Raw genomic sequence first — 9,025 nt, forward strand, 5'->3', positions numbered from 1 at the left:
GACGGACCAGTACTGGTCTGACCTGGCTAACGCCAAATTTAAGAACAGACGTGTCTAAGAACATAGTGCAATCAATAAAACAATTATAGATAATTAATATCCGATACATAATATAGCGTCTACAGATTCAAAACCTGAGTTGCAAGAGATGATGGGATTGATATTAAAAAAACATAACACCGAGACTAGAAAACAGAGATAAAAAGATAAACAAAACCGGATAATGAAAAAAATCAACTTAGCAAGGTAACATGAGTTTTTAATCTCTTTTTGTTTCGGCTACACCTTTCTGACCTGGATATTATGGGTAGACTGGAACCGCCAGATGGGTTGTCTGCCGCTTTGAAGAAGAGCTACATGCTCGCCTTCCTTCATCATCCCTTGATTCTGTACACGCACAAACGCCATTTCATATTCAGAAATGGCATATATAAATATGCTAATGATTTACGGGGCGAGTAAAATGTTACCTTCAACACATCGAGAGCCTTTGCAAAGGTGTCTTCCACATCATCTGAGAACTCCATGTAAATCGGGCATACTCCTTGATACAAAGCCAGTTTCTGTTGTACTCTTTTACTGTTTATATAAAAATGGTAAGAAAACCAACCGATAAAAGGAAATCTTCAGAAAAAAAATTTTATAATTTATGGGACTTACTCGTCTGTGAAGGCAAATATAGTGCCATTGGGTCGATAATGGCTGAGTAGAACGCCATGGAACTAGTTCTTGTGAAAACCACAATAGAAGTTCCAAGAGTGTTGGACATTGATGTCGCATGGTATGCAAACATTTCACTCACATGGTTCTGTTCATGATTTTAAATGACTTTAAAGTAAAATTTTATAAATAATAAATACATAAATGTCTGTACGATAATCCACCTTGAAGGCTTGATTAAGAGTAGATACTGCGCCACCACTCATTATGCTTGACTCGGTTCTTAACGACACTGTGTGCATTACGTTAACAGCTTTTAATGGAAATCTACGTAGCACGAGATAACAAGACGATATGAGACGAATAAGGTTTGATAATATTTTCAAAATTAACAATCTTGATAAATAAAGTTGCTGAAAAATGTTTTGAAAAAAGAGTCTTACTTTCCATGAGCGGTTTCACCAGAAAGCATGACTGCGTCAGCACCCTCTCTAACAGCAATAGCAATGTCGGATACCTCTGCACGTGTAGGCGTAGGATGAACAATCATGCTTTCAAGCATGTTTGTTGCAACAATAACAGCTTTTCCCATGCTACGGCATGTCCTGATTATCTCTTCCTAATAAAATAAATATAATTAATCACGGTTAGTAATTACATGTATGAAGTGACAGTATCAACATATTACCTATAAATGGGTCAATTTCGGTTTTGTTATCTTAAAATTTGAAAACTTAACTAAAATATAAAATGTGAATAAAAATTTAAAACCAAATCACTTTACTTAAAAACAGATATATTATCTTAATAGTATAGTTTTTAATTTTTTATAAGCATATTTAATGCATTAGTTATTAATATAATTATATTTTAAAAAAATTTAGAGAAATAATGCTTTCATGAAACGTCTTCTAAACAATAAGGTGTTTATGGGTCAAACCGACCCATTACCCAAGCTGCCCATTTTGGCAACTCTACCGTCTACTGTCAAAAAGTCTTTACCTGCAACAATGGAACCTCTTCAATAGGCAGCTCTGCGCCAAGGTCACCTCTAGCAACCATCGCCTGCATAAAACCAAAACACAATATTAACAAATGAATTCTTATTGATGAAAACTGTGATTAAATATAAACGGCAACCAATATATTTATTTTCATTCATCACCAACAAAGTTTCAAATGTTCAGTGAAAGCAAAACATAACAAGAATGAAGGATAAGCAATAAATTTACCCCGTCAGAAACAGTGATAATTGAATGCAAATTTGGGATGGAGTCCGCACTTTCAATTTTTGGGATAACTTGGATATCTGCACCACAGCCTGCCAAGACAGAACCAGAAGTTATAATTCATATAACCTCAAGTACACAGATATTTACGATTACGAACACCTGTTATATGCTTATATTCGCTTACTTTTTAAATAATTCTTCAACTCATGGATAACTTCTGCGTCTTTAACAAAAGAAACTGCATAGAAGTCAACTTGATTGTCCACGCCAAATTTGATATCATCCCAGTCCTTTTCTGTTTCATTACAATAAAAATGATCAAATTCCAGCAAAAAATCACAAATAAATGTTGTCATCATGAAGTTTTAAGTTATTAAATCTAACCAGTGATGGATGGTAAAGTTGCACTTTTTCCTCTAACGTTTAAATGACGCTAGACTTGAGCTCTCCACCGTCTACAACTTCACATTTCACTGAATCTTCTGTCTTAGATTTCACCAATAATGACATCATACCACCTAAAGGTAAGCAATAGTTAGAAATCAAGAAATCATGCCTTTTATTGCACATCGGGTATGAAGAGAAAATTGATTTTAAAATTTTTAACATACCATCAACCAGAAGCATGTCACCGGCTTCCACGTCATTCACAAAATCATCATAATTAACACTAACACAGTCCGCAGTGCCAACGCCTCTTTTTATGGTGAAAGTGAATTCTTGACCACTTGCTAAAGTTACCGGTTGAGGCAAATCCCCACTCCTCACCTCCGGCCCCTGCCACAAAAGTAAAACTCCATATCATAATAATATTATTTAACCCATTACTTATATTTTACGCGACGAACAAACCTACCTTTGTGTCAAGCATGATCGCAATAACATTATCCTTGGATTGAGCATCATACTCTTTGACAAGATCGATAACCTTTTGATGAGAAGCATGATCTCCATGAGACATGTTTAATCTCGCAACATTCATCCCGGCCTCAGCTAGCTTCCATATCATTTCCTTAGTGTCGGTAGATGGCCCGATTGTACAAACAATCTTTGTCTTTCGCTTAACTATGGGCATCGACCACACGCCCGCTGAACTGTCCCTTTTCGTAAAACTTCATGTAAATCATAAATTTGCACTCCTATCTGGTTATTCAAATATTCAATTGTCAGTTAATAAGTCATAACAAATAGTAAAGGGTACATAAGTAATTTTACAATATCATCTTATAATTAGGATTGTCATAACTAGGAGTGCAAACGTTCAAGCCCGAGCCTCAAATAAAGCTCGTTTAATTATAGAGCCCAAGCTCAAGCCTTGTATAGGAAGCTCATCGAGCCTTAACGAACCTTGTGTATTTTTAAGTTTTACTTCTTTTGAACCTCTATGAATTAATTTCTCACTGCACAGTGCACACCCAAGCTCGAGTCATGCTTTAGCTCGCTTAAGGTACTACATGAGCTAGATCCGACCTTAGACGCTTTTAAGGGTTTTCTCAAAATATATAAAAATAATTAAAAACGTATAAAAATTAATTAAAAAATAATAAACGAGCCAAGACCGAGTTTGAACAAACGACTCATGATCCATTCTCTAGCTTTAGAAAAAGAGCTCGAAACAAGCCGTGCTTGAGCTCGAGCTCACCCCTAGTCAAACTAGTATCAACCTATGATGTGAAGTTGGTTGTTTTGAGTCTTGAATAGTAAGATAATCAACCATAACTAAAATTAGGTTTACTCAAACACTAGAAAGTGATCTTTGATAATTAATTCATAAAAACAGATTCAAACACCCCTAATAAAAAATACAAAATAAATTTTTTTTTTTAAATATATATTTTTATTAAGCTGCTTTCTACATGTGTTTATATGCACAAAAGCTGTGGAAAAAATTAGGCATAAATGAGTTAGGTTTGTCATAATAACTAGTATCAACCTAACTACCTGAAATTGATTATTCTGAGTCTTGAACAATAATAATCATAACTAAAAGTAGGCTTACTCAAATACTAGAAAGAAAATATTTTTTTAACTATTAATTCAAACATACACATCCAAACACCCTTAAATTTGTATAACACAAAATACCCATTAAGCAATAGGTTTAATAAAATTTGTATAACCTTAATATCTTGAGGTGTAACGGGGACAACTTGTGTGGCAGCCCTCCTAGCAGTAACAGTAAGAACACGGGTGCCATTGGAAGCTATGACAGAAGAAGAAGAAGAATGCTTAGTCTTGTTAAGAGATCCATTGGTGCCTAGAAATGAATTGTGAAGCAATTTGGTAGCAACAACTTGAGCCATTAAAGTTGCTGCTGCTGCTTGAGAAATGAGAATAATAATAATAATAATAAGGAGATAAAATCGAGTAAGAGTTATATATTATAAAGAAAGATGAGGCGATGTTTTCAGAGGGTGGATATTAACATTAATCGATGATTGAGAGAAGAATAACAATGGAGGCTAGATGGCTTAGTATTATTATTAGGGTGTATCGAAGAAACTAAAACTCAAGAGCTTGGCTGTCAGATCAGATGCGTGTATGTATGTGTCTTTATGTTTAGTTGAACAAACGGAAGGAACACAGACAACCCAAGTAGGTGTAGTTTGGTCCAACTCTCATTAATGGGCCGTACTTTTCACATACCATATGCCGATTGCCAATCATACTATACTACTAGCCTTTTATGAGCTTTTCTAATCACACCGTCTATGTGGCTAGAAAACCGTCATTTTGTATTTTATACGAAACTCGTTGAAATGGTATTCTTTATTTTTTTTAATAATGCGATTCGTGACGTATAAGTGTATTGTTACCGTCATTGCTAAAAGTTTTTTTTTCTTTTAGTAGAATGTATGTGTGTGTATATTTTATTTTATTAGTTAATTTTTTTTGTTAAAAATAGATTTTTTAATTGATTTTGCATTATTTGTTAGCGCGATTTAATCATTATAACGTGACAATATAAAAAAAAACAGAATATCATTTCAACGAGTTTCGTACAAAATACAAAATGAAAATGTGCATACACATCTAAACAACTGCATCTTTGTCGCCGGCGTCAGCCCTCTGTCAGCTGCTCGATCTATCATCGCCATCGCCATCACCCTCGCTTCCGATGTGCTCGTCTCGTGGTCAAAACATAATTTCCATGGATATTCAGTCGTTTAGTTTTCAAATTTATTAAAATATGGTTTTGTTCACACTTTAGTAACATCTAATTGTTAGTCAATTGTAGTTCAATCATCTCAAATCTATCATAGTCTTACTCGTTCTCTTGGCATGGATCTTGCTCATATACATATCAATACATATATTGATAAATGTTTAGTAATCACTCATGATATGGTTGATACAATAGAAAGACAATTAAATGCTAACTTTAAAGAAAACAAAAGATTCTAATTAAAATTAAATGTGATCTTTTAATGACGTTTTGCCACACATTTTACAATCACTATTAGGGACAAAAATAAAATCAAGTTAGTCTTTTGATTCATCATCACCTCGGTGACATTGTAGAGTAACTACATGTTGCACGCGATGACGATGGTTGACTTGTCATGTTGGTGATAGTGAAAGAGCTAAACTGGTTAAACTCTCGTTTCATTGCTTTGTAAACATGGTCTAACCCTTCCTCGATGAGCTCTAACACTGACTGAGGCATTGGTGGGTCGTTCACCTCTACCGAACCTTCCAACATCATCACCACCTCACTCATTGAAGGGCGCATGTTCACCTCGTCTTGAATGCACCAAAACCCTACTTTTAACGCTCTCAAGAGCTCGTCTTCTTCCACCAACCCTTCTAGCCGCTTATCCGCCACTTTCAACGCGTTCCCGTTGTTCATTTCCTGTTAATATTTTAGATAATTGTGTATGTTAATATGATATCTCAATCTTCTAAAAAAACACATAAAAATCCTACTTAGTTTAAAGCTTGAGACCCATTCATGTTAAAATCTTACTTATATATTGAACATGTGTTAAGGGTTAATGTAAATCAAACATGAGTATTGTACATAGCCATATATAACATGTATCTATAGTTGTATACCTTATAAGCCCATCCAGGAAAGAAGAAATTATCAGCATCAAAACTCATATCAAGGTTTCTTCGGCCACCGACTATTTCCAACAAGAGCATTCCATAACTATAAACATCAGCTTTTACTGTTACGGGACGATTACTAATCCACTCTGGAGCCAAGTAACCACGTGTTCCTCGAACCATGGTCACCACTTGCGAGTGCTCCCTTCCCATCAGCTTAGCCAAACCAAAGTCCGAAACTTTAGGACAAAAGTTTTCATCCAATAGAATATTCTCCGGCTTTATATCACAATGTATTATCCTATCTCGACATTGCTCGTGAAAGTATGCAATCCCTTGCGCGGTTCCAACGGCTATGTAAAATCTAGTTGGCCATTCCAAGAGCTTCTCTCGAGTTTTATGTGGAACAAATAACCATTTGTCTAAAGATCCATTTTTCATAAACTCATACACCAAAAGCCTACATTATGTTAAAAACTTAAAATAGTTACAATTTATCTCAACATAATTCACTTATTCACCATTCTAATAAGACTACAACTTATAGTTATAACATACCTTTGTGGACCTTCTGAGCAATACCCGCACAAGCGGACCAAGTTCATATGATGCATTGAACCGATTGTGTTTACTTCGGTTACAAATTCCCTTTCTCCATGTGGTAAAATCCGGTCGAGTTTTTTTACTGCGATTAATCTACCATCTCCTAAACTTCCTTTGTAAACACTACCAAATCCACCTAAAAGTGCACACATTAGAGAAATTTTAGCATTAAGGGGGTGTTTGGGTAAACTTTTAAAAACTGCTTATTTGCTTTATGAAAAGTAAAACTGTTTGGTAAAACATCATTTTAAAGCTTCAAAATGAAGCTTTTCAAAATTGCTTTTGTTCTTCAAAAATCAAATAAAGCAGCGGTTTTTAAAAAACTCACCCAAACACCGGCTAAGAATTATTTGATAATCCAACTTAGAAGTAAAAAATACCTGTTCCGAGTAGCTCCGAAAAATGATTTGTCTTGTTTTGTAAGTCACGAAAGTTAAAACTAATAGGGGCTCCCGAGACAAGCAAGGAACTATTAAGGGCTCTTTTTAACCCTCTCCTTTTATGAACATGAATGTATAATAGACAACATAGGAGTCCAACAAGAACAAGCATGCCAAGTACAACCGGAGGAACCAAAACCTTTGTGCGGGTGCTGCTGCTCATCCCTGTGTCTTTGGGTTCACGCCTCGAAGACCAATTTGATTGAACCTTAACAAACATAGTAGAACCCGAATCCTCAAACCCACCAAACTCCAAACTCTTTAATAACCAACAATAAGGCATCTCTTGGTCTAACCCGTAAACAGAAGCAACACATTCACAATCAGATAAACAAGCATCACCACACTTCGAAACAGTTGCGTTATCACTATAGTTTGCGATCACCGCTGAATCTAAGTAATAATAATTTGTTTGGTTAACCGTTTCCATCTTGAGTTGGGAATCAGTCGAGTTCCTGTTAGGAACTCTGCAATTTCCAGTAAAGGACGAATTTGTCCTGCACTGGAAATCACCTTTATTGGTATCAGAACAGGCAAACACTCACAAGAAGCGTTTGTTTTGGTTTTGTCCAAATTACATATCCCATTTCCACAAATTCCCGCAATGTCACACGGGTTTGAAACGGGCGCCATTCGGCTACCCATTTTCGAGACCCATTAACGTCGTTGTCCCAACGATATAACCGAAGATTACCATTAGTTTCCAAAACTAGCCTCCGAAGAACTAATGGCCTGCTAGTTTGGTTACTTGCAAATGATAATTCACCTTTGTCATTATCATTCTTGTACACGTATACCGCTCCGGTGGAATCTCCGCTATAAACCACCCCAAAACTCCCGGCTTGGTCAAGGACCGCCACGACATCTCCGGTAACATTAGAGAAATCAGGTGTTTCCCAATATGAATAGTTAGATTGAGCTTCCATTGATAGATTATAAGGATCTGAAGGTAAGTTATATGTTAAAGCTAAGCTTAAGGAAGTGGGTTCTTGTAGGATTTTCAAAGTGTAATAACCGCCTCCTCGTGTGGGCACCCGTGAAGAAGTCAACTCAACGTTGATGGTCAAAGGTTGACCAGGCAAAAGTGTGTCTGATGGGTGTGAGAAGCTTTGCCATGCTATGTTTTGTTGACTGGTATATAATACAAGGTTTCCGTTTTCTAGTAACTCCGCGGACTGAACGCCGTCGCCGCTAGAGTTTGAGGTCCATGCGGTGGTGCGACCGTCGTTGAGGACGAGGTTTCCGGTCGTGTCGAGCTCCAAGATTGCGTTTTTAGTGACCGGAGAGGTTCTATATATTAAGAGAAAATGCATGGTTTTTAGTTACCTGCAAAAGTTGTAGTAAATACTATTGTATGCTAGGTTTAATTTCCTTACATACATACAACAAATATTTATAACAAATGTTTGAATTGTGTTACTAAATATCACATAGTTTTCATCAAGAAAGTCATTAAATGGTCATGTTGACAAAACTATTGATTGAACATAACATTGTTTTATGAAATATTGAATAAGAAATTAACACGTATCAACTCTTACTTGATTTAATAATGGATTAGGTAGTTTGAGTATACTATATAACATATATATAAATATAAAGTTGACATGTGTACCGATTTGAGGTTGTTTGACAATCTTTTACTTTACTAAAATATTAAGTGGAGTATCTGAATTATTCAATATGTTTTTAACACTTACCAATTAAAAGACTTAAGAAACATCTTTTTAGTAAACCAAGCATACGTTACGTCTTACTGATTTATAATTTTATATATAGTCTCATAATATAATTCATTAATAGGCTACCAAACAATCTATAATTCTGGTTTCTTTTAGGTGGCTTACCATGTTCCAAACACAACAAATAAAAACCTACTTTTACACTTAACATATTGCCTAATAATACATACACATGTTGGAAATTTTTATTAAGTTGTTAAAATCACGTAAAGTAAAAGAAAACGTGTATATGCGTTGAAGTTGTATTTATTCATTTCCTAAGTACATTCTAACATTAGTAACCTGAAACAATATTACC

The 9,025-nt window shown here is 35.4% G+C and overlaps 2 pseudogenes across 2 annotated transcripts; both read right to left on the reverse strand.

Moving 5' to 3' along the window:
• Positions 1 to 71: 71 nt before the first annotated feature.
• LOC143566238 (plastidial pyruvate kinase 2-like) lies at positions 72 to 4,215 on the reverse strand (annotated as a pseudogene). The gene is made up of 12 exons (XR_013141208.1): positions 4,013 to 4,215; positions 2,749 to 3,035; positions 2,504 to 2,669; positions 2,277 to 2,410; positions 2,077 to 2,187; positions 1,893 to 1,981; positions 1,663 to 1,725; positions 1,104 to 1,279; positions 885 to 987; positions 661 to 808; positions 471 to 579; positions 72 to 387 (listed from the first exon to the last, which is right to left on the reverse strand). The product of XR_013141208.1 is annotated as a plastidial pyruvate kinase 2-like (transcript).
• Positions 4,216 to 5,318: 1,103 nt separating this feature from the next.
• On the reverse strand, positions 5,319 to 8,548 carry LOC143566213 (G-type lectin S-receptor-like serine/threonine-protein kinase At5g24080; annotated as a pseudogene). Its single transcript, XR_013141202.1, has 4 exons — positions 6,926 to 8,548; positions 6,501 to 6,681; positions 5,949 to 6,402; positions 5,319 to 5,745 (listed from the first exon to the last, which is right to left on the reverse strand). The product of XR_013141202.1 is annotated as a G-type lectin S-receptor-like serine/threonine-protein kinase At5g24080 (transcript).
• Positions 8,549 to 9,025: the final 477 nt, after the last annotated feature.

The sequence above is a fragment of the Bidens hawaiensis genome, unplaced genomic scaffold, assembly GCF_021521415.1.
Source record: "Bidens hawaiensis isolate Kalapana, Puna unplaced genomic scaffold, B.hawaiensis_p1.1 tig00022752_1, whole genome shotgun sequence".
NCBI classification, from domain to species: domain Eukaryota; kingdom Viridiplantae; phylum Streptophyta; class Magnoliopsida; order Asterales; family Asteraceae; genus Bidens; species Bidens hawaiensis.